Genomic DNA, 20,401 nt, shown 5'->3' with positions numbered 1-20,401 from the left:
ACAGCCCATAACGAGGAACCATTTTTCTCTTTCTTTTTTCACATGCAGATGAATAAATGAAGAGGGCAGGTATGGTTTTTCTCCATATACTTATAATACACTGTAAAAAATATATTATTAACATTCATAATAGGCCTAACATTTTGTTTAGAAGACAACTAATAGGCCCATCATTATTTCTTAGCTTCAGGCCCAAGAGGCCGAGGGGCAGATTTACTGAGGAGCAAAGTGGCTAACGCTAGCGACAATTCGCTAGCGTGAGCACCCGCAGGGATATCGCCAATTCTCTAGCGAAACAGACCGTCGCTAGTGGTCATTCCTACTCTACCACCAGGCAACTTTTTGTTACTCCGCAAATTCACTAAAATGCGGATTTTAATTTGGGGCCCATTTACTAAGGGTCGAAGTGAATTCGAAGTGAATTTTCGAATTCAAAAACTTTGAATTTCGAAGTAATTTTTGGGTACTTCGACCATCGAATAGGCCAAAATTCGATTCGAATGGAAAAAACGTAGAATATTCGACCATTCGAAAATCGAACTTCGACTTCGACACTTCGCCACCTTAAAATGGCCGAATTGCTATGTGAGCCTATGGGGACCTCCTAGAACCTATAGCCAGTATTTGGCTAAGCTTTTAGAAGTCAAAGCTTTTTTTTTGAAAATCGTTCGATCGATCGCTTAAATCGTGCGAATCGGTTTGAATTCGATTTGAATTTGATCGAAAAAGGCTAAAATCACTCAAAAAAAAAACTTTGACTATCGAATTTCTACAATTCGATGATCGGATTTCGAAGTTTTACCACTTCGAAATTCGACCCTTAGTAAATGTGCCCCTGGCGTTACCTCTTTCGCCAGAGTTGCCTCAGACCAGGCTAAGCGCTATAAAGCCGCTAGATCTTCCTCAATCGCACAGCCGAAGTAACGCTAGCGAAAAATCGCCAGCGTTTGACGCCAGGGACGAAACTTTGCATCTTAGTGAATTAGTGTATTCGTAGCGCATGGCTGGTGATAAGCTGACGATGGCGAAAATTCGCCGTTAGTGAATCTGCCCCCAAGTGTCCACCACTGATTCTTAGCAGGAGACACATTTTTCAATATTGTAAGCAAGTCCTACTCTACTGATAATCAGACAGCAAATTGCTCACTGCATTCTACTAAATATGGATCCTGCCTTGTGAAGAGACTTTTATGTTGCTCTGTGCAGGGCTAATGACATTTGTTGTCAATTTTCTACATCCCCAACAGCAAATTAAAATACTTTGGTGTTACTGCTAAGAAGCAGAGAAGCACCAAAACATCTTTTTAGCATTTATTATTTTGGGACAATATTATGCAGCATTCTCGATTATTGCTTTTATTGCCACATCATAAAAATAGGTTTAATACATTCCAGTAATTATTATCCAGTGCGTCTGGAAAACCACATGTTCCTTACCCTGTAATTGCGCTTACAGGAACCGAGGGCTGAAAGTGGATCTCAGCTGCCAATATGATGCAAGAAACATTTTGCAACATTCAGAAGCACACACACACACACACACACACACACACACAGACACACACACAGACACAGAGACACACACACACACACTTCATTGTGGCTTCAGATTCCCTAGAAATTAGTTTGGCAATTGCTGATCTCTTCTAGGAGTTTACTGCCACGTATGAGACAAGCTGGGGAATGGTTAAATAACAACTAACACTTGTAACAAGTCACAAGGCTCGGTGGCACAGGCGATTTGGTGAATGAGAAGCATCACCAGCTCCGTCAAGACAATTATTTAAAAAATTAGATAAATATTGTGCTTTATGTTATATTCTCATATTGGGAAGACTCCAGAGCAAGTTACAGGGACAACCCTAAACCTTAAAGGAATTCTGCACTGAAATCCATTTCTCAAAGGAGCAAACAGATTTTTTTATATTCAATTTTGAAATCTGACATGGGGCTAGAAATATTGTCAATTTCCCAGCTGCCCCAAGTCATGTGACTTGTGCTCTGATAAACTTCAATTACTATTTATTGCTGTACTGCAAGTTGGAGTGATATCACCCCCCTCCCTTTTTCCCCCCAGCAGCCAAACAAAAGAACAATGGGAAGGTAACCAGATAGCAGCTCCCTAACACAAGATAACAGCTGCCTGGTAGATCTAAGAACAACACTCAATAGTAAAAACCCATGTCCCACTGAGACACATTCAGTTACATTGAGAAGGAAAAACAGCAGCCTGCCAGAAAGCATGTCTCTCTTAAAGTGCAGGCACAAGTCACATGACCAGGGGCAGCTGGGAAATTGACAAAATGTCTAGCCCCATGTCAGATTTCAAAATTGAATATAAAAAAATCTGTTTGCTCTTTTGAGAAATGGATTTCAGTGCAGAATTCTGATGGAGTAGCACTATTAACTGATGCGTTTTGGAAAAAAACATGTTTTCCGATGACAGGATCCCTTTAACATAGTGAAGGCAAACATCCACCGACAACACTATACTGAGACCACCCTGTGCAAATCTGCTTGGGCGCATTGTATGCAGGGCCGCTTCTGCCATGAGGCAAGGTGAAACCCTTGCCTCAGGCGGCAGCGAGCAGCCAGTTACAAGGGGCGGCAAAAAGCCGCCTCTTGTAACTTTAAGAGCCGAACTTCCGGGTTTTAATCCGGAAATTCGGCTCCGCTAGTGCAAAGAGCGCTATTGCGCTCAATGCACTAGCGATACTGCCCCCTGAAACCCGCTCCGACGCTAATTTTTAAGCGCAGAGCGGGAGAGGAGGGGGGCGGCATCTGGGCTGCTGCCTCAGGCGGCAGCAGCCCCAGAATCAGCGCTGATTGTATGCTTTGCTTATAACCACGTGTGCAGTCATTCCCAGTCAGTTAGCACATTAGTTATACAATAGGACAGATTTATGGCCGTCTCTAGCGAAAATTTGCTAGCGAAAGAGTACATTGCTAATGAAGTTTCACGCCTTATCGCCAAGTGCGAATTTTCCATTTTTCATATTTTAAGGTGGGATTGTCTTTAAAAGTTGTAACTATTAAAAATGTGTGTGTGAACATTTTTTTTAACCATTTGAGGGGCATGCCACATTTATTTTAGGGTGGGCTCATGTCTAGGGCATAAGAGCATCTCGTTTGTCATTATTTTGCTTTATTGGATATTTTTAATAACAAGTGGCCACTTCAAGCATTTGCACCAACATCTCTAATAAAGACGTCCATACGACCTATATGCACCCGCCCTATTCAAATTGACCTAAGAGTAAGTGTACTAACGAAGTTTCGATAGGCAGAAATGAATGATAGAGAAAGTTCACTAGGAAATGCATGCCCTCACGAACTAACGCCAGTGAAACTTCGCCAGCATTCGGCAGCAGAGACACAACTTTGTATTTAAGCGAATTAGCGTAGTGGTAGCGAATTTGCGCCTGAGGAAGTGGCACGAATTGTGGGGAAGCCTTCGCAGACGAAAATTCGCCCTTTAGCAATTTTTCCCCAATGTAACGATAAGAATAAAAATAGAGCCTAGCATAGCAATAGTTTTTGGATGCCGGGGTCAGTGACCACCATTTGAAAGCTGGAAAGAGGCAGATGAATTAATTTAAAAAGACATACATTGAAGGGCAGTTGATAAGCTGCACATTTTTCTACTAAAAGTTAACTTGAAGGTGAACTATCTCTTTAATGTCACAGCACTACAACACCAACCTTGACCCCCCAAAATACTTCACCTACATACTTACTTGCATTCTACAGAACTGGCAATATTTCAATTCTATAAATGGTTCCATCTCATCTTGACCCGAACTGGTCAAATAAAAACCCTTTCAATATTGATATTTTAGTTAGTCTTTACTGTATATAGATGCACATCCACACTTAACTCCCACACATTCAGACCTATACTCTATATTGGGATGAATGGCTACTGTTTGCATCGGATGCCTCAGTGCATGAAAGCGGTAAAACCCCAAAAACGAGTTGTGATTGGCCAATACCTTGAAAAAGATCATCTCTTCAGTTAGCCTGTACTTTCCCCCATCACTTCATTTTTATACTCCTTCTTGAGGTTGCTGAGTAGCAAAGCCAGATCCGATCGGCCAACCACTGAGCTCAAGAAGGAGATACAGAAGGACCTTACAACCACTAGAAGATTATGGGGCAACATGGCTGTCACTTTAGACATTGGATTTGGAATTCAGTGGTCAACAAAACCACACATAAGCATGCCACACATAAAGCCAAACCAAGGTTTTGCTGCCCACAGATGCAAACACCCTGCAGTTTGCAAAGTAAAAACAATGGATACAATTTGTGATGTGAGTTATTGGAGCGTGTTTGGGCAGTGAGCTTGGATGCACAGGTAAATGAAGAATAATAAAAGCCAGATTCAGTCTAGAGACTGTTATTCTGTCAGTTTAAATTGTGCTGGATACACAGGCACAACTGTGGTATCTCAGTGTGTTTACTTCCAGTATGTTTGGTGTCCATGTTTATAGTCATTATTGTGGTGCCTTGTATTGCCAAGGCCTTGTCATCACCCATCACTTTCAGACATGACCATAATGCACCCAAACATTCTCATTTCTCCAAAACGATCACCTGATGGTGCCTTTCATACATTCTAATAGCTCAGCCAGTTAATGCAAAGCTTCACAGGCTCCACCAGAGTGACGTACATTGTACAAAGTATCTTCAAATGCTGGTTCACCCATATATTTGGCCACCCATATATGGCCACATTGCATTGATATGGTTCTTGCCTGGTGGGATTTTTAAAAACTTCCTGAAAGATATCTTGCCAATCTAGCCATTTGGCCTTGGCAGCTTAAATCTGTCCACGTATGGGCGGCTTTAGTTTTGCTACCTGAGGCCCATAGATCTGCTAAGACCTTCCCAAGTTCGGCTGCTGACTGATCCATCCGTTGGGCTGTGCCCAGGAGCCACACAGCACTAGCAAAGCCTGAAAACAGAACCGCTTTCCTACATACTATTAAATTACAGTACACAGAAAACCTTCTCCCTGTTCAAGCAGTGCCATGAAATTGGGTTTCTTCGTGTGAATTGTTACCTCTAAATACCTGAAAATCAATAACAATGACAAGCCATAAAACGGTGTCGTGTCACATTACACAACCAATGAATATCCTTTTCCTGGATGTGTTATACTACTACAGGTATAGGATCCCTTATCCGGAAACCCAATATCCAGAAAGCTCCGAATTAAGGAATGGCCCATAGACTCCATTTTATCCAAACAATCCAAATTTTTAAAAATGATTTCCTTTTCTCTGTAATAATTAAACAGTAGCTTGTACTTGATCCCAGCTAAGATATAATTAATCCTTATTGGAAGCAAAACCAGCCTATTGGGTTTATTTAATGTTTAAATGAATTTCTAGTAGACTTAAGGCATGAAGACCCAAATTACAGAAAGATCCGTTATCCGGAAAACCCCAGGTCCCAAGCATTCTGGATAACAGGTACCATACCTGTACTACTAATGTAGTTTATAAAAGCAAAAGCACCAGCTATTAGGAGCCCAACTGCCGGAGTATATGGTTTCAAGAGCCCCAGTACAGCAGGTTAAAGCTATATTCAAAATACTTAAGTCTATAGTACTGTTTACATTTTGTGTACAAGTCATACGATATCAATGTGGCAAAGTGTAAATCACTTCATGTGCCATCTGTCTAGAATTTGATGAAAGAATAGCTAAGAAAGAGAGGAAATGGTGATTTCATTGTACTTACTTTAAAAACACAGATAATAAAGCATTTCTGTTAATTAACACACAGTTCCAGGGTTGGACTGGGCCAGCGGGACACCGGGGGAAAACCTGTTGGGCCCCAGCCCTTGTGGACCACTAGCCCAGCCCCGATCCCCACTGCCAGCATCTCCTGTGCAGGTAGTGGGAATAGAGGGAGAATTGTGTTTAGGACGGCTCTTGGGGATTTGCAGTGGTTGCAAAATCCGTAGGGGATTTTCAGCTGGGACGGGGGGCTCTTGGGGGGAGCCCTGGTGTGGCCCAGTGGGCCCAGACCCCCAGTCAACGCTGCACAGTTCCATCACCCTCCCAATCGTATTTCACCAAGGCCTCGCATGCATATCATTTTTAACAACCAGGCCTCCCACAAGTGAAACATCAGCACTAATATAACAATTATCCCTACTGCTGGCTACACTACAACATAGCTTTCTTCATAGAGGTCATAGCAAAAACAATTGGGCTGCACAGCTTTTTGGCATTTGTCTCATGCAGAACTACACAGAATTATTATTATTATTATTATTATTATTATTATTATTATGCCTCAGCAGATCTACTAGCAAGTCCTGCATATTAGACTGGCCAAACAGTTTGATATATAATAGGTTACAGTTATACAGTTACAGTACATTATATATATAGTTTTCTTTTTACAACTGATCCATAAAAAACACAAATACTTTATATAATAAAGTCAGGCTGTAGAGGACATTATTTAGCACCCCAAGTCATTTTTATGTTGTCAGTTAATACATAGTTACTTTGAGTTGAAAACCAATAACATCACTAAGCACCATTTATAAGGATATAATTTACAGGATATTCATGGTTCTTGTGTACACACACACACACACACACACACACACACACAGAAAACTAAGAGGCCAATTTAACAGAGGTTTTTGAAACAACGACTAAACTCACTTTCTCTCAAACCATGAATGTCATGAAATGTATTAAAAGATCCGAACAGAAAAAGCAGGAAACGGGGAGAGTCTCAGAAAAATCACAAAAACTCAACTGTGACGTTTTTGTATTGTCGGACAAAAGCCAGAGGAAAAAACACCTGAAAACCTCTAAAACCTCTAAAAAGAAAGATCTTCCAGTTGTAAAAGTGACATCTGCCATTGTCTTTTATATGGATTTTTGCTATCAAACCTGAAAAAGTTGCAGTTTAATAAAGTGGCCCTTTAACATACCTCCCAACTGTCCCGTTTTTAGAGGGACAGTCCCTCTTTTGACAGCTCAACCCTCAGTCCCTTGTTTGTACTGGAAAGTCCCGATTTTCTCTGCACTGAACAGCCAGAAAAAGAAACAACGTTTCTAACTTAATTGGCTTTTGGCAGAGAGCCCAGAACAGCCACAGCTGCAGATAAGATACTTTTGTAACAATTTTGAGATAAGCAAATAAATAATTGTAACAATATAAGATAACAGGTCTCTTGGGAGAAGTTAGACTCACATCTTAAAGGGCAATTCACCTTCATTAGCATAACTGTAATAACTGAAAAAAACACAGAAATATGTTCAATCAGCCAACATAACATCAGCCTGCCAACACTACAACTTGTCTGTACAACATTGTCTTCATCAATGACATAATGTGACCATCAAACTTCTTGTTAGTAGGAACATCATTGAAATACTAACATTGTGCTAGACAAGGGCTGCCCAACGGAGACCTCCTTTTATGGCTCTCAGTCTGCTCAAGGACTCCATAGATTTGTTTTATATGTATTCTCTATTTACTGTATGTGTTTTAGTAACAGTTTAGTGGGCTACGAATGAAAGGGGGGGATACAAAGGAAGAAATAAAATCTAGTAATTACACATTCTATATTATATTTTTGTGGACATACTCTATGTGTGACATAATAATTTTAATATATATCAGCCCTCTAGCACATGGCATGACAAATTGTCCTCCTGCTACCTGTAAAATGTTGCTCAGCCTTGATTTGGACTTTAAATTTGATCCTCCCCCTGCTGTGTAATGGGAATGTTAGTACTAAAAGGCCTGTAGAGCTAAGGGAGTGTTGTAGCAGGAATCAAAATCAATGTTCTAGAATGGACAATTCTAAGCAACTTTTCAGTTGGTCTTCATTTTTTAAAGGATGGTTCACCTTTCAATTAACTTTTAGTATAGTTACATAGTTACATAGTTTAATCGGGTTGAAAAAAGACAAAGTCCATCAAGTTCAACCCCTCCAAATGAAAACCCAGCATCCATACACACACCCCTCCCTACTTTTAATTAAATTCTATATACCCATATCTATACTTACTATAGAGCTTAGTATCACAATAGCCTTTGATATTATGTCTGTCCAAGAAATCATCCAAGCCCCTCTTATAGTCATTAACTGAATCAGCCATCACAACTGTATGTCACAGAATGGCTAATTATAAGCAACTTTTCAACTGACCTTCATTTTTTTCTTTTTTTATAGTTTTTGAATTATTTTCCTTCTTCATTAGACTATTTCCAACTTTCAAATGGGGGTCACTGACCCCATCTAAAAACAAACGCTCTGTAAGGCTACAAATCTATTGTTATTGCTACTTTTTATTACTCATCTTTCTATTCAGGCCTCTCCTATTCACATTGCAGTCTTTTATTCAAACCAATGCATGGTTGCTATGGAAATTTGGATCCTAGCAAAAAATTGCTAACATAAGGCCCCCATACACGGTCCGATATTGGTCCATATGTGGGGCCATCCGACGGGCTTCCCCGATCGATATCTGGTCAAAAGTCGGGCAGATCAGGATCGGGCAGGTTAAAAAATAGATTGCGGCCGCATCTCTGTGTCTATGTGGTCCTGTGATCCGACAGCCCGTATTGTATCCATTATGATCCGATCGTTGGGCCCTAGGGACCACGATCGGATCAACTCGATATCACCCACTTCAAAGTAGGCATATCAGAGAGAGATCTGCTCATTGGACGGCATCGCCAAACAAGCAGATCTCTACGTCTTTGGCCACCTTTGGAGAGCCGCGGAATAAAAAGCGAAATAACTCAAAATACACAAATAATAAAAAATGAAAACCAGTTGCAAATTGTCTCAGAATATCCCTCTCTACATCATACTGAAAGTTAACTCAAAGGTGAACAACCCCTTTAAATCCAATACAACGGTGAGCTGCAGCAACATCTCTAATATACAAACAGTGCAAAGTGCCATAAGGTCTAATATATTAATATAACATTTCCTCTGATTTCAGATGCTTTACCTTAGTGGAAGCCTCGCAGTATATGCCGACCCTCAGCAACAGACGCATCTCTGACTGAGCAAAGGTATTTACGTGGGTAAAGGTTACAGGCAAGTTAGTTAATATGTTAGTTTGTACAGAAATAACAGCTGTTTAATGAAAAACCATTGCAGATGAATGAATAGATTCCATTCCCAGAAAGGTGTCGGATAGCAGAAACAGTTCATGGGTGAACTCAGTACAATGTGCACATTGCAAAAATCTGACATATATCAACATTTTTTTTTCTCTACAACACGGCAATTTCCCCAAAATTGTGTCATCTATAACAGCATTGATTATTATAGCAGCTGCCACTTATTGGCCCGTGTGTGGGGCCATCCGACGGGCGTTCCCGATCACAACTGTTCGTTGATGCGGTCCTGCGATCCGACCGCCAGTATAGGCTCCATTCTGATCCGATTATTGGGCCCTAGGGCCCACGATCGGAACAGCCCGATATAGTCCACCTCAATGAGGGCATTTCAGGGAGAGATCCGCTCGTTTCCTGACATCACCAAAATCCCTTTTAATACATGAGTGATACTCACAGTTCCCTGTACAACTCAACCTGCAGCCTTGTGCCTTTATATGGTCACAGAACCCCTCAGTGACTTCTAATATCCTTATCATTTACAGTAGGGGGTACATTATCACTTATAATACATGAGTGATACTTAGAGTTCCCTGTATAACTCAGCCTGCAGCCTTGTGCCTTTATATGGTCACAGAACCCCTCAGTGACTTCTAATATCCTTATCATTTACAGTAGGGGGTACATTATCCCTTATAATAAATGAGTGATACTCAGAGTCCCCTGTATAACTCAACCTGCAGCCTTGTGCCTTTATATGGTCACAGAACTCCTCAGTGACTTCTAATATCCTTATCATTTACAGTAGGGGATACATTATCACTTATAATACATGAGTGATACTCAGAGTTCCCTGTATAACTCAGCCTGCAGCCTTGTGCCTTTATATGGTCACAGAACCCCTCAGTGACTTCTAATATCCTTATCATTTACAGTAGGGGGTACATTATCACTTATAATACATGAGTGATACTCAGAGTTCCCTGTATAACTCAGCCTGCAGCCTTGTGCCTTTATATGGTCACAGAACCCCTCAGTGACTTCTAATATCCTTATCATTTACAGTAGGGGGTACATTATCCCTTATAATACATGAGTGATACTCAGAGTTCCCTGTATAACAGCCTGCAGCCTTGTGCCTTTATATGGTCACAGAACCCCTCAGTGACTTCTAATATCCTTATCATTTACAGTCTGGGGTTTATTATCCCTTATAATACATGAGTGATACTCAGAGTTCCCTGTATAACTCAGCCTGCAGCCTTGTGCCTTTATATGGTCACAGAACAACCCCTCAGTGACTCTAATATCCTTATTATTTACAGTAGGGGGTATATTATCCCTTATAATACATGAGTGATACTCAGAGTTCCCTGTATAACTCAGCCTGCAGCCTTGTGCCTTTATATGGTCACAGAACAACCCCTCAGTGACTTCTAATATCCTTATCATTTACTTCTAATATCCTAATAATTTATAGTAGGGGGTACATTATCCCTTGCTCTGTAGCCGGTGAGTGGTAGTCACTCAGCATTCCCTGAAATGTATAACGGAATGTGGCCTTAAGCCTTTTTTATAGGTATGAAAGTCCTCTGTGGATTCTAATATCCTTGCAACACTTCCCGCATAAATAAAGCTCTGTCTATAGAACCCCCTGTGTAAATATATTTTACTGGCTATTTATAGGGTAATAAAAAGGAATGCTGTACAAATATTTTCCTTTTAAGCAAACAGTAAAACAATGGCACCCACTGCAGTCGCCCACGGGATATTTAGTTCTTTAAGCCACTGCGGTATTTATTTATTTATTCCACTAAGTGCTCCAAATAAAGATAATAAAGCTGGCAGACAGCGAGGAAAGATGGCCATATAAACGGGACACAACAGATCCTGTTTTAAAAACACAATGCTGAAATATGTCAGTCACACAAGCAAATTCTGTCATTCACACTGCAGTGCCTAAATGGGCAGAAACATACATACAGAAACCTTAAATCTTGCTCATCTCTCATGTGCTGACAATGGGGCCTATTTACTAACAGTCAATTTTCTATTTTTTTTTTCACAAATCTCTAAAAAATATATGGTTTTTCTATATTTACTAAAAACGCTAAAAACGCAAGTGTAAAAACCACGAGAAATGATAATCTAGAAATTCACCAGGTAAAAGTTGTCGAGTTTTCTGATTTTTTTTTGTCTCTAGGAATTTTCAGAAAAACTTAACTTTTTAGATGTTTTTGAGGATTTTCGATTTTTTAGTGCATCGTTCAGTGTTTTTTTTTTTTTTTTTAGTTTGTACTTTTTAATTTCAGATCTTTGAGTACATTTCATGACATTGGTGGTTTTAGAGAAAGTGAGTTTATTTGTGGTTTCAAAAACCTCCAAAGCCGCTAAAATGAGAATGTTGATAAATAGGCCTCTACCTGTAAGTATGGGACCTGTTATCCAGAATGCCCTGGACCTGGGGTTTTCAGAATAATGGATCTTTCCATAATTTGGATCTTCATACTACTAGAAAATCTTTTTAACATTAAATAAACCCAATAGGCTGGTTTTGCTTCCAATAAGGATTAATTATATCTTAGTTGGGATCAAGTACAAGCGACTGTTTTATTATTACAGACAAAAAGGAAATACTTTTTAAAAATTTTGATTATTTTGGTAAAATGGAGTCTATGGGAGCCTTTCTGTAAATTGGATCTTTCTGGATAACAGGTTTCTGGATAACGGATCCCATACATGTATTTTTAGAAATTGATATTTACATTTAATTAAGTTTAGTTTTTATGCATTTCTATTACCTATTGGTGCTTTAATGACATGTGGTGTACAACATGAGCATGCCTCCTGAATTATATAAGAACATATGAAGAGAATTAGGGGGTTATTTAACAAAATACGATTTTTTTCGATTTTTTAAAATAAAAAAAGTCAGTCCAAACTAGAATCCAGTATTTGACCTTAATTATTATTAAAAAAAGCACTATTTAATCAGATTGGAGGAAAACTCAATAAAATCGAGCGAAAACCCAAATAGTACCATTTTTTTCTAAAGGTTTTTCCCGAAAAGATACTTTAAAATAGGATAGGGACCTCTGCCATTGATTATATACAACCTCGGCAGGTCTGAGATGGCGGATTTTCGAATTCAGACTTTTTGCATCCACAGGGTATAATAAGAGGGACAAAAAAGTTGCCGCGTAGCATGGCAATTTTTTTTTGACCATGCCCATTTTTGTGGCCACACCCCCTAATTACCATGTTCATTTTACAAAATTTGGCAGGTTATGAAAGTTTGAAGATGTTTCTGTGTTTTTTTTTCCATTATTACAGTTTTGCTAATGAAGGTGAATTGCCCTTTAAGCTGTGAGTCTAACTTTTCCCAAGGGACCTGTTATCTTATATTGTTACAATTACTTGCTTATCTAGATACATTTGAATTGTTACAAATGTATCTTATCTTCTGTTGTGGCTGTTCTGGGCTCTCTGCCAAAAGCCGATTAAGTTAGAAACGTTCTTTCTTTTTCTGCCTGTTCAGTGCAGAGAAAAGCAGGACTTTCCAGTACAAATGAGGGACTGCAGGTTGAGCTGTCAAAAGAGGGACTGTCCCTCTAAAAACGGGACAGTTGGGAGGTATGATTTTATTTTATTTTTTCACAAAAAATTTGGATTTTATAGTAAAAAAAACCCTCACATTTTTTAGAATTTAGACTTTAATAAATAATCCCCTAAATGTTAGGCAGACCCCATAAGTGAGCCCTGGATCATAGCAGCAGCAGGAATAGTAGGAATTCAGGGAAGGGAGAGAAGAATTTTTTCCATCTTCCATTCTCATAGAGCACTATGTAAGCTAAGCTCACCCACTGAGTTCTGAGGCTGATCAGGAACCAGTTTCCCGCTTAGGCTTATGGCACACATAGAGGCCCATTTATTAACAGCCTCATTTTAGTGGTTTAAAAGGTTTTTGAAACCACGAATAAACTCATGTTCTCCAAAACCACAAATGCCATGTCATTTATTAAAAAAAGCCAAATATTAAAAAAATATGAAAACCTTGAAAAACCTCTAAAAATTCAAGGTTTTTGGACAATTACTAGAGAAAAAAAATAAGAAAACCTCTAAAAGTTTGAATGGCTACAAAAAGGTCCAATAGGACTGGTGCAGCTCCCATTGACTTCTATAGGACCACGGCTGCTTTTACTTGCCAAAGTTTTATATTTGAGTTTTTCATGGATTTTATACTTTATAAATTTCCCATTTTTAGAGATAAAAAAAACCCCACAAAGCTTTAGAGAAAAAAATTCAATTTGTGAAAAAAACTAGACAGAAATTTGAATGTTAGTAAATCGACCCCATTGAGTTTTTACCATGGCAGAAAAATACCTGATCATCGACTAAAATGAAAAGATCTTACACTGCTGGTATAGGAAATCTATGTCCACTTCTTACATATAATGCATTTTTTTACCCTATATATGTACGAATTTAGGCTTTGTATAAAGTATGTATTTATTTGACATATTCTCGCATTTGTGGGGTAATTTAATTGTTTTTTTTAAAGATGTTTCAATAAATATACCTTTTATACAGCATGACCATAGAGTCATTTTTGGATTTTGTATATATTCTTTCATTTGCCACAAGTTTTTCCATGACTATATGCCTACACTACAGAATCATTACATGGCTTGGGTCCAGATTGCCCTGTCCAGACTTGCTTGGCCTCCTAAAAAATGTATTACTCATTACAAGACAAGACATTTATTACTGTTTCATGAAAGTTTTACCTTCTCTCCGACTCTTCCAAGGTGGGGGAATTGGAAGTTGTGGACCATGAAGCAGATGAAGCTTAACTAACCACGGACTGAGATGTGACAGGAATTTGGTATGACCAGGGAGAACCATTGAAGTGGCCTAGGATGCTCATGAGACATAGGGGGTGTGTGGTGGCCAATATAGACAGCAAGCTCAGCTGCATTGTATTTAGATAATCCAGTGGTCCTTGGGTCTTCTAAAAGCCCACAGTTAAAAAATCTACACTAGGGTTTACATTTCTTATATCTTGTGGATGCAGAACACTGTACTTGTACATTCCAAATGCCCGGGGCCTGTGGTTTTTTGGATAATGGATCTTTCTCTAATTTGAGTCCCCATACCTTAAAGGGATACTGTCATGGGGAAAATTTTTTTTTTCAAAATGAATCAGTTAATAGTGCTGCTCCAGCAGAATTCTGCACGGAAATCCATTTCTCAAAAGAGCAAACAGATTTTTTTATATTCAATTTTGAATTCTGACATGGGGCTAGACATATTGTCAGTTTCCCAGCTGCCCCAAGTCATGTGACTTGTGCTCTGATAAACTTCAATCACTCTTTACTGTACTGCAAGTTGGAGTGATATCACCCCCTCCCTTCCCCCCCCCAGCAGCCAAACAAAAGAACAATGTGAAGGTAACCAGATAACAGCTCCCTAACACAAGATAACAGCTGCCTGGTAGATCTAAGAACAACACTCAATAGTAAAAACCCATGTCTCACTGAGACACATTCAGTTACATTGAGAAGGAAAAACAGCAGCCTGCCAGAAAGTATTTCTCTCCTAAAGTGCAGGCACAAGTCACATGACCAGGGGCAGCTGGGAAACTGACAAAATGTCTAGCCCCATGTCAGATTTCAAAATGGAATATAAAAAAATCTGTTTGCTCTTTTGAGAAATGGATTTCCCTGCAGAATTCTGCTGGAGCAGCACTATTAACTGATTCATTTTGAAAAAATGTTTTTTTCCCCATGACAGTATCCCTTTAAGTCTACTAAATAATTTAAACATTAAAAAAAACCCAATAGGATTGTTTTGCCTCCAATAAGAATTAATTACATCTTAGTTGGGATCAAGTACATGGAATTGTTTTATTATCACAGAGAAAAGAGAGATATGTTTTTAAAAAACTGAATTATTTGATTACAATTGAGTCCATGGGAGATGGGCTTCCCCTAATTTGGAGATCTCTGGATAAAGGGTCACACATCCCATACCTTGTTATTTCTTTACTGTTTAGTAGATAAAAGCTTGTTCCCTCGGCTCCAATTCTCTTGAAATTAGCACAGTTGAAGGTTGTGTTCTTTACTCTTTCCAGTAGGAGCCAATCTGAAAAATGAACATGGCACCTAGCAGTGATATCACCCTTAGGTGCCAAGTGTACTCATTTCTGATTGGTTCCCACTGTAAACACTAGAAAGTGGGGCCGCTGACCATACTGATTTCATGAGGATTGGTGAATAGGATAATATACAGTGGAAAAGAAATACAGGTATGGGACCTGTTATCCAGAATGCTCAGGAGGTGGGGTTTCCCGGATAATGGATGTTTCTGTTATTTGGATCTTCACGCCTTAAAGGAGAAACAAACCCCTTATTAAAAAAACCCTACCCCACATAGACCCCCCTCCCCCCAGCCTAGCTGCTACCCCAGGCAAATGCCCCTAACTTTTTACTTACCCCTCGATGCAGATTCAGGGATCAGAGTTCACGGCAGCCATCTTCCGGTTCTTCATGTCTTCTTTCGGCAATTTCCATCAATTTCGGCGCATGCGCAGTTGTCGCGAACTGGGAAATTGCTCCAACTTTGCATGCGCTGCTCCGCCGGTCTCATTCTCAGATTACCGAAGGCCCAGAAAATGGCTGCCGAGAACTCCGATCCCTGAATCTGCACGAGGAGTAAGTAAAGTTAGGGGCGTTTGTCCAGGGGGGCATCTAGGCAAGGGGGAGGAGGGAGGGGGTTCTATGTGGGGGTAGGGGAGTAAGTGCTTTGTTTCTCCTTTAAGTCTACTAGAAAATCATGTAAACATTAAATAAACCCAATAGGCTGGTTTTGCTTCCAATAAGGATTAATTATATCTTAGTTGGGATCAAGTACAAGCTACTGTTTTATTATAACAAAGAAAAAGGAAATTGATTTAAAAAATCTCGATTATATGGATAAAATGCAGTTTATGGGAGATAGCCACCCTGTAATTCGGAAATTTCTGGATAACGGTTTTCCGGATAACGGATCCCATTCCTGCAATACATATCTATTGCCAAGTGGCTTACTTTATGGAGTCCAAAACTTCATGAGAAGCCTTTGCTTCCCATTTATCCAACGTCGACAGGCAAATGTTAATAAAAACCACAGATGAACATGAATGTCTTTCTATGGTACCTTCATCCAAAGCAGATATCCCCCCCCCCCAACACATCATCTCTTTCAGGAAGTATAAAGGGACACAACCTTTATTACAATCAGATATAAAGACCTATAGAACTAACAACCTTCCCTTGCTCTTATATTTTAAAAAAGAGAGCCAGTGTTGGCTAGCAGAGACAAAACACTGGCCTTTTCACTCCAAACAGTGCAGAATCTAATTTCTAAAGTCATAATAAAGAATTGAGCAAATAACCCCAAAGTGGTAACATATTCTGCCTTTTCCGCTATAGGTCAACCAATGCACAGAGCCGGACACTGGAGTTCTTGGATGTTGGATTCACTTGTACAAAGGAGACATTCTTACACATGTGGCTCCTGCCCTATACATCATGCACAGAATCCGTGGAACGCATTTCATAACGTAAACCCTTACTGGGAGAAGTAATGACGCCATTGATTTATCCCCTTTCTGAAAGGCATGTTTACATTTTTAGAATATTTCAGGGAACATTATACCGGTAGTCGTGCTGATATTTTTCTGACAAACTTACAGGGATGCAGCGACAATGAAAAAAATTAAATAGTCTGAGCTTTAAACATTCTTTACATAGTTCTGAAACTACAAGATCACACAAACTCAACAGACTTTTTTTTTAATGTTCCTCTTTGGAGTCCACTAGATATTTGGGGACCCTCTTTGCTCATCACAAGACTACAAAAAAAAGAACATTTGAAGTAATTGTCCCGCTGTTATAGATTGTCTACAGATCCAGAAATATTCAGAACATCTAACTGGGGTTGATCACAAACACCACCCTTATTCTACAAGTCTACAAGTCTATTTTGGCCACAAACCAGGTGCCTAGTTTGGAATTCCTGGCTTGGAGGCAAGTTTTGGTTGCATAAAAACCAGGTATACTGCTATATAGAGTCTCTTGTAGGCTGCCAGTCCACATAGGGGCCACCAAATAGCCAATCACAGCCCTTATTTTGCACCCCAGGAACCTTTTGCTAGCCTGTGTTGCTCCCAAACTCTTTTTATTTTTGAATGTGGCTCATGGGTAAAAAAGGTTGGGGACCCCTGTATCAGAGCATGGCAGCCCTGTAAATCACAACTGGTACTAGATTTATCTGTGCTCAAAGCAAGGAGTATTGGGAAGACAGCCGAATTGTGACACGTTCTTCTATTTTTGTTGAAACTCAATTTTGATTCCCATGTCAACTAGACCTTTGTAATTCACTAATCTCAACCTCAACCTACACTGTAACATTGCCTCACCACAGACTCATGCCTAAAATATCCTAGATCCAGCTTTATGTTTAATTAGTAAAGCTAAGAAATGCTGCAAACCTTAGTAAGAATATTAGACGTCACCAAGGAGGCAATTGTGTTGTTGGCATGGTCATGGACCTTACACAAGAATCTTAATATCCTCTATCATTTTCCATAGAAAGCACAATTATCATAAGTTGTTTTTGACACTGAAAATGGTCTTAAGGTCATGGGAGATCAAAGGCAAAGACAAAAACATCAACTTTTTATCTGCAAGGGGCAGACTGGAATTCTTTTCATTTGTTGAAAAAAGCAGGTTCTTCTATTATCTTCTCATTTTATGGATCTCCTAACAGATGTTCCCCAACTCTTCCTCCAACTAGTTTTAAAGCAAGGCACCAAAAAAGATATCTTCTGGACCATTCCCCGCCCCTTTTCCTAAATGTTACTTCCAACATCATAAAAAAGCTGGTTTCCCTAAAATAAGTAGAATGCTTGGATGAAAGCAGACTAAATTACTGACATGTAGCCATCTTGTCTTAGAAACGATTACTTTTTCCAAGACGTTTGTCTTGGGTTTTCATTGCGCTTAAATAAAGGTAGTCCATAAGGTCATGCAAGGCCAGAAAACTGCAATAATTAATACCTGGAACAACAGAGGCCTCATTTAATTATAACAAACTTTTCCCCCAAGCTTGGTCTGAATAAATAGTGCAATTTTTCAGATAAAAGTTCTCTTTGCATTAAATTCCAGAGGAAATTCTTTGCCCAAATTTTTCTATTTTGAGTTGCTTCCAACATACAAGATTGTGTTTATAACCTTCCTTGGGTGTGTTAACTGCACTGACCATTAAATCAGTCTTTGTTCTTGGCAGGCTTGATACTTGGAAACAAACCTGATGTTGCATTTGGAAGGTTCTGGAAAGGGAGGGCATAATAATCTCGCCGTGCGGCGCTTAATCAAATTCGACACTCTCGGAAATGCTGTTTATTTTATAAATGCTGTTGATGTTTATATTTTAAAAGGTAAACTAAAACCTATCTAGGAGAGACTCTTTCATTTCCAGATATAAAGGGTCATTTACATCCACAAATGCAGAGTGCAGTTTGTTTGTAAGTCCGTGGTGACTATTGATGCAACTTGTAGTGGGAGGAATTACCACCGTATCCTGAGCCTCAGGCTGATCCTGGTAACTTTAAGAGCAGCATTTTTGTTTTTCAGATGTTAGCATCCTGGACCCTCCTGGGACCCTCTGTCGACATAATGGACCCCCTCGACCCATTCCTGTTCAAAAAGGTGAGCGTTCAGAGGAGGGACAGCAGAGGGGCCAGGATCGCTCCTGCTTACCCTCAGCATTGGACTGGGGTGTATAAGTCCCACTGAGGATACCACCTCAAGGGCCTCCACAGAACAAGCCACAGAACAAGCTTGTGGCTTCATTATAATGGGCCCTATATATTTTCTCTATAGCTTAAAATATATGGGTCACATCTCATGAGACCAGTGGAGTAACAACCAGGAGAGCCTTTTGGGGCTTGTGGAAAAGCCCAAATCACTGATGGAATGACATTCAACTCTACGTTTCTTTCATGGGTAAACCTGGTGCAAAGATGGAGCCCTGGTGCTAATTGTGCACCAGAGTCCATAACTCTAAGGTTACACCACTGTATTGGACCGTTTGATTGAAACTAACTGGCCACACTTCCCTTTGATGGCTCAATATCCCACTGTTGTCGATATTTTTGGCCATGTGCTCAGTATATGCTCAGTACACAAGACAATGCCCCTTTAGCCCATCCTCTTTATGGTTAGTCTTTTTTTTGGGGTTAGAAACATGAGTCACTTATGGAAAAGGGTTCAGCTGGGAGATAACTTCTTGTAAAGTATGGTTTCCTCACTATTTAGCTAAGAACAAGGTTAAGAAAACTACTTAAAGCCAATAGCTGTAGGCAGAGCAAATACCATCCAGCTAGAAGTAAATGTATTATTTTTGGAACTCAGGAGAGTGAGGGGAAGTGGGATAAAGTGATAAAAAATAAAACCATGTTGTACTCTTTGTAAAACCAAACCTGTTTTAATGAACTAAAGAACTGTCAGATTCCTTTTGAGAACGTATCACTTACCTGCCAACAATAGCTAAATTTGTGTGTGTGTGTGCAAATTCAATTCCAAAATTGTCAGTGGACAACAATGTCCGAAGGGTTAAAGCAACAGCCAGCGGCAAAACAACTGTACAACGGGCCCCTGTAAAACAATCTTTAAAGGGGCTCGGACACACAGCAGCCACCAGTGTCAGACTGGCCCACCGGCATACCACGAAAACTCCCAGTGGGCCCAAGTGTCAGTGGGGCTCTCCTGCTTCTAACTATTTGGCCTGTTTCATGGTCAATACCTACTTCTGTATGGGCTTCTGAGTCTGACACTGGCAGCCACTCCGCCAGTCCTCCTGCCACTTGCCCACTAACTCGCAACTGCCGACTCACAGGCCATTGTCACAAGATTTGGTAAGAGCATGGTTTGGGTAGAGGGGAATTATTAGAACAAGCAGACCCCGCAGCCCCTCTGTTCCCAGACGCCCCCCCCATTACTGCAGAGTCTGCTTCCTCTAGTTATTCCACAACAACAACAACCAATCAGAGCACCAGAATAGTCAAATCTGCTGTTTTAAACAAGCCAACTTCAGCAGGAACAGCCTCACTATATGATTCATACTTCACACATCCAACACTATTTGCATATAGAGACCCCAACCTGGATCCATCTGGCCACGTCACTGAATCACCCAGATTGTGCTCCGTCTTTCGGCTGCTTCTAAGCACAGGACACAGGATT

At 39.9% G+C, this 20,401-nt stretch overlaps 1 protein-coding gene across 4 annotated transcripts in view; it reads right to left on the bottom strand.

The window, feature by feature from the left end:
- Positions 1-20,401, bottom strand: part of dab2.L (Dab, mitogen-responsive phosphoprotein, homolog 2 L homeolog) — an 83,084-nt gene that overhangs the window by 49,240 nt on the left and 13,443 nt on the right. Inside the window, exon 1 of one of the 4 annotated variants that reach the window (XM_041574306.1) lies at positions 9,002-9,077. The exons of 2 other annotated variants lie outside the window; for them this stretch is intronic. The gene's annotated coding sequence lies outside the window, so the exon portion shown is untranslated. 4 annotated transcript variants of the gene reach the window in all.

The sequence above is a fragment of the Xenopus laevis genome, chromosome 1L, assembly GCF_017654675.1.
Source record: "Xenopus laevis strain J_2021 chromosome 1L, Xenopus_laevis_v10.1, whole genome shotgun sequence".
Taxonomy (NCBI): Eukaryota; Metazoa; Chordata; class Amphibia; order Anura; family Pipidae; genus Xenopus; species Xenopus laevis.
The sequence above is the reverse complement of the archived record's forward strand: the minus strand, read 5'-3'. Positions and strand labels throughout refer to the sequence as shown.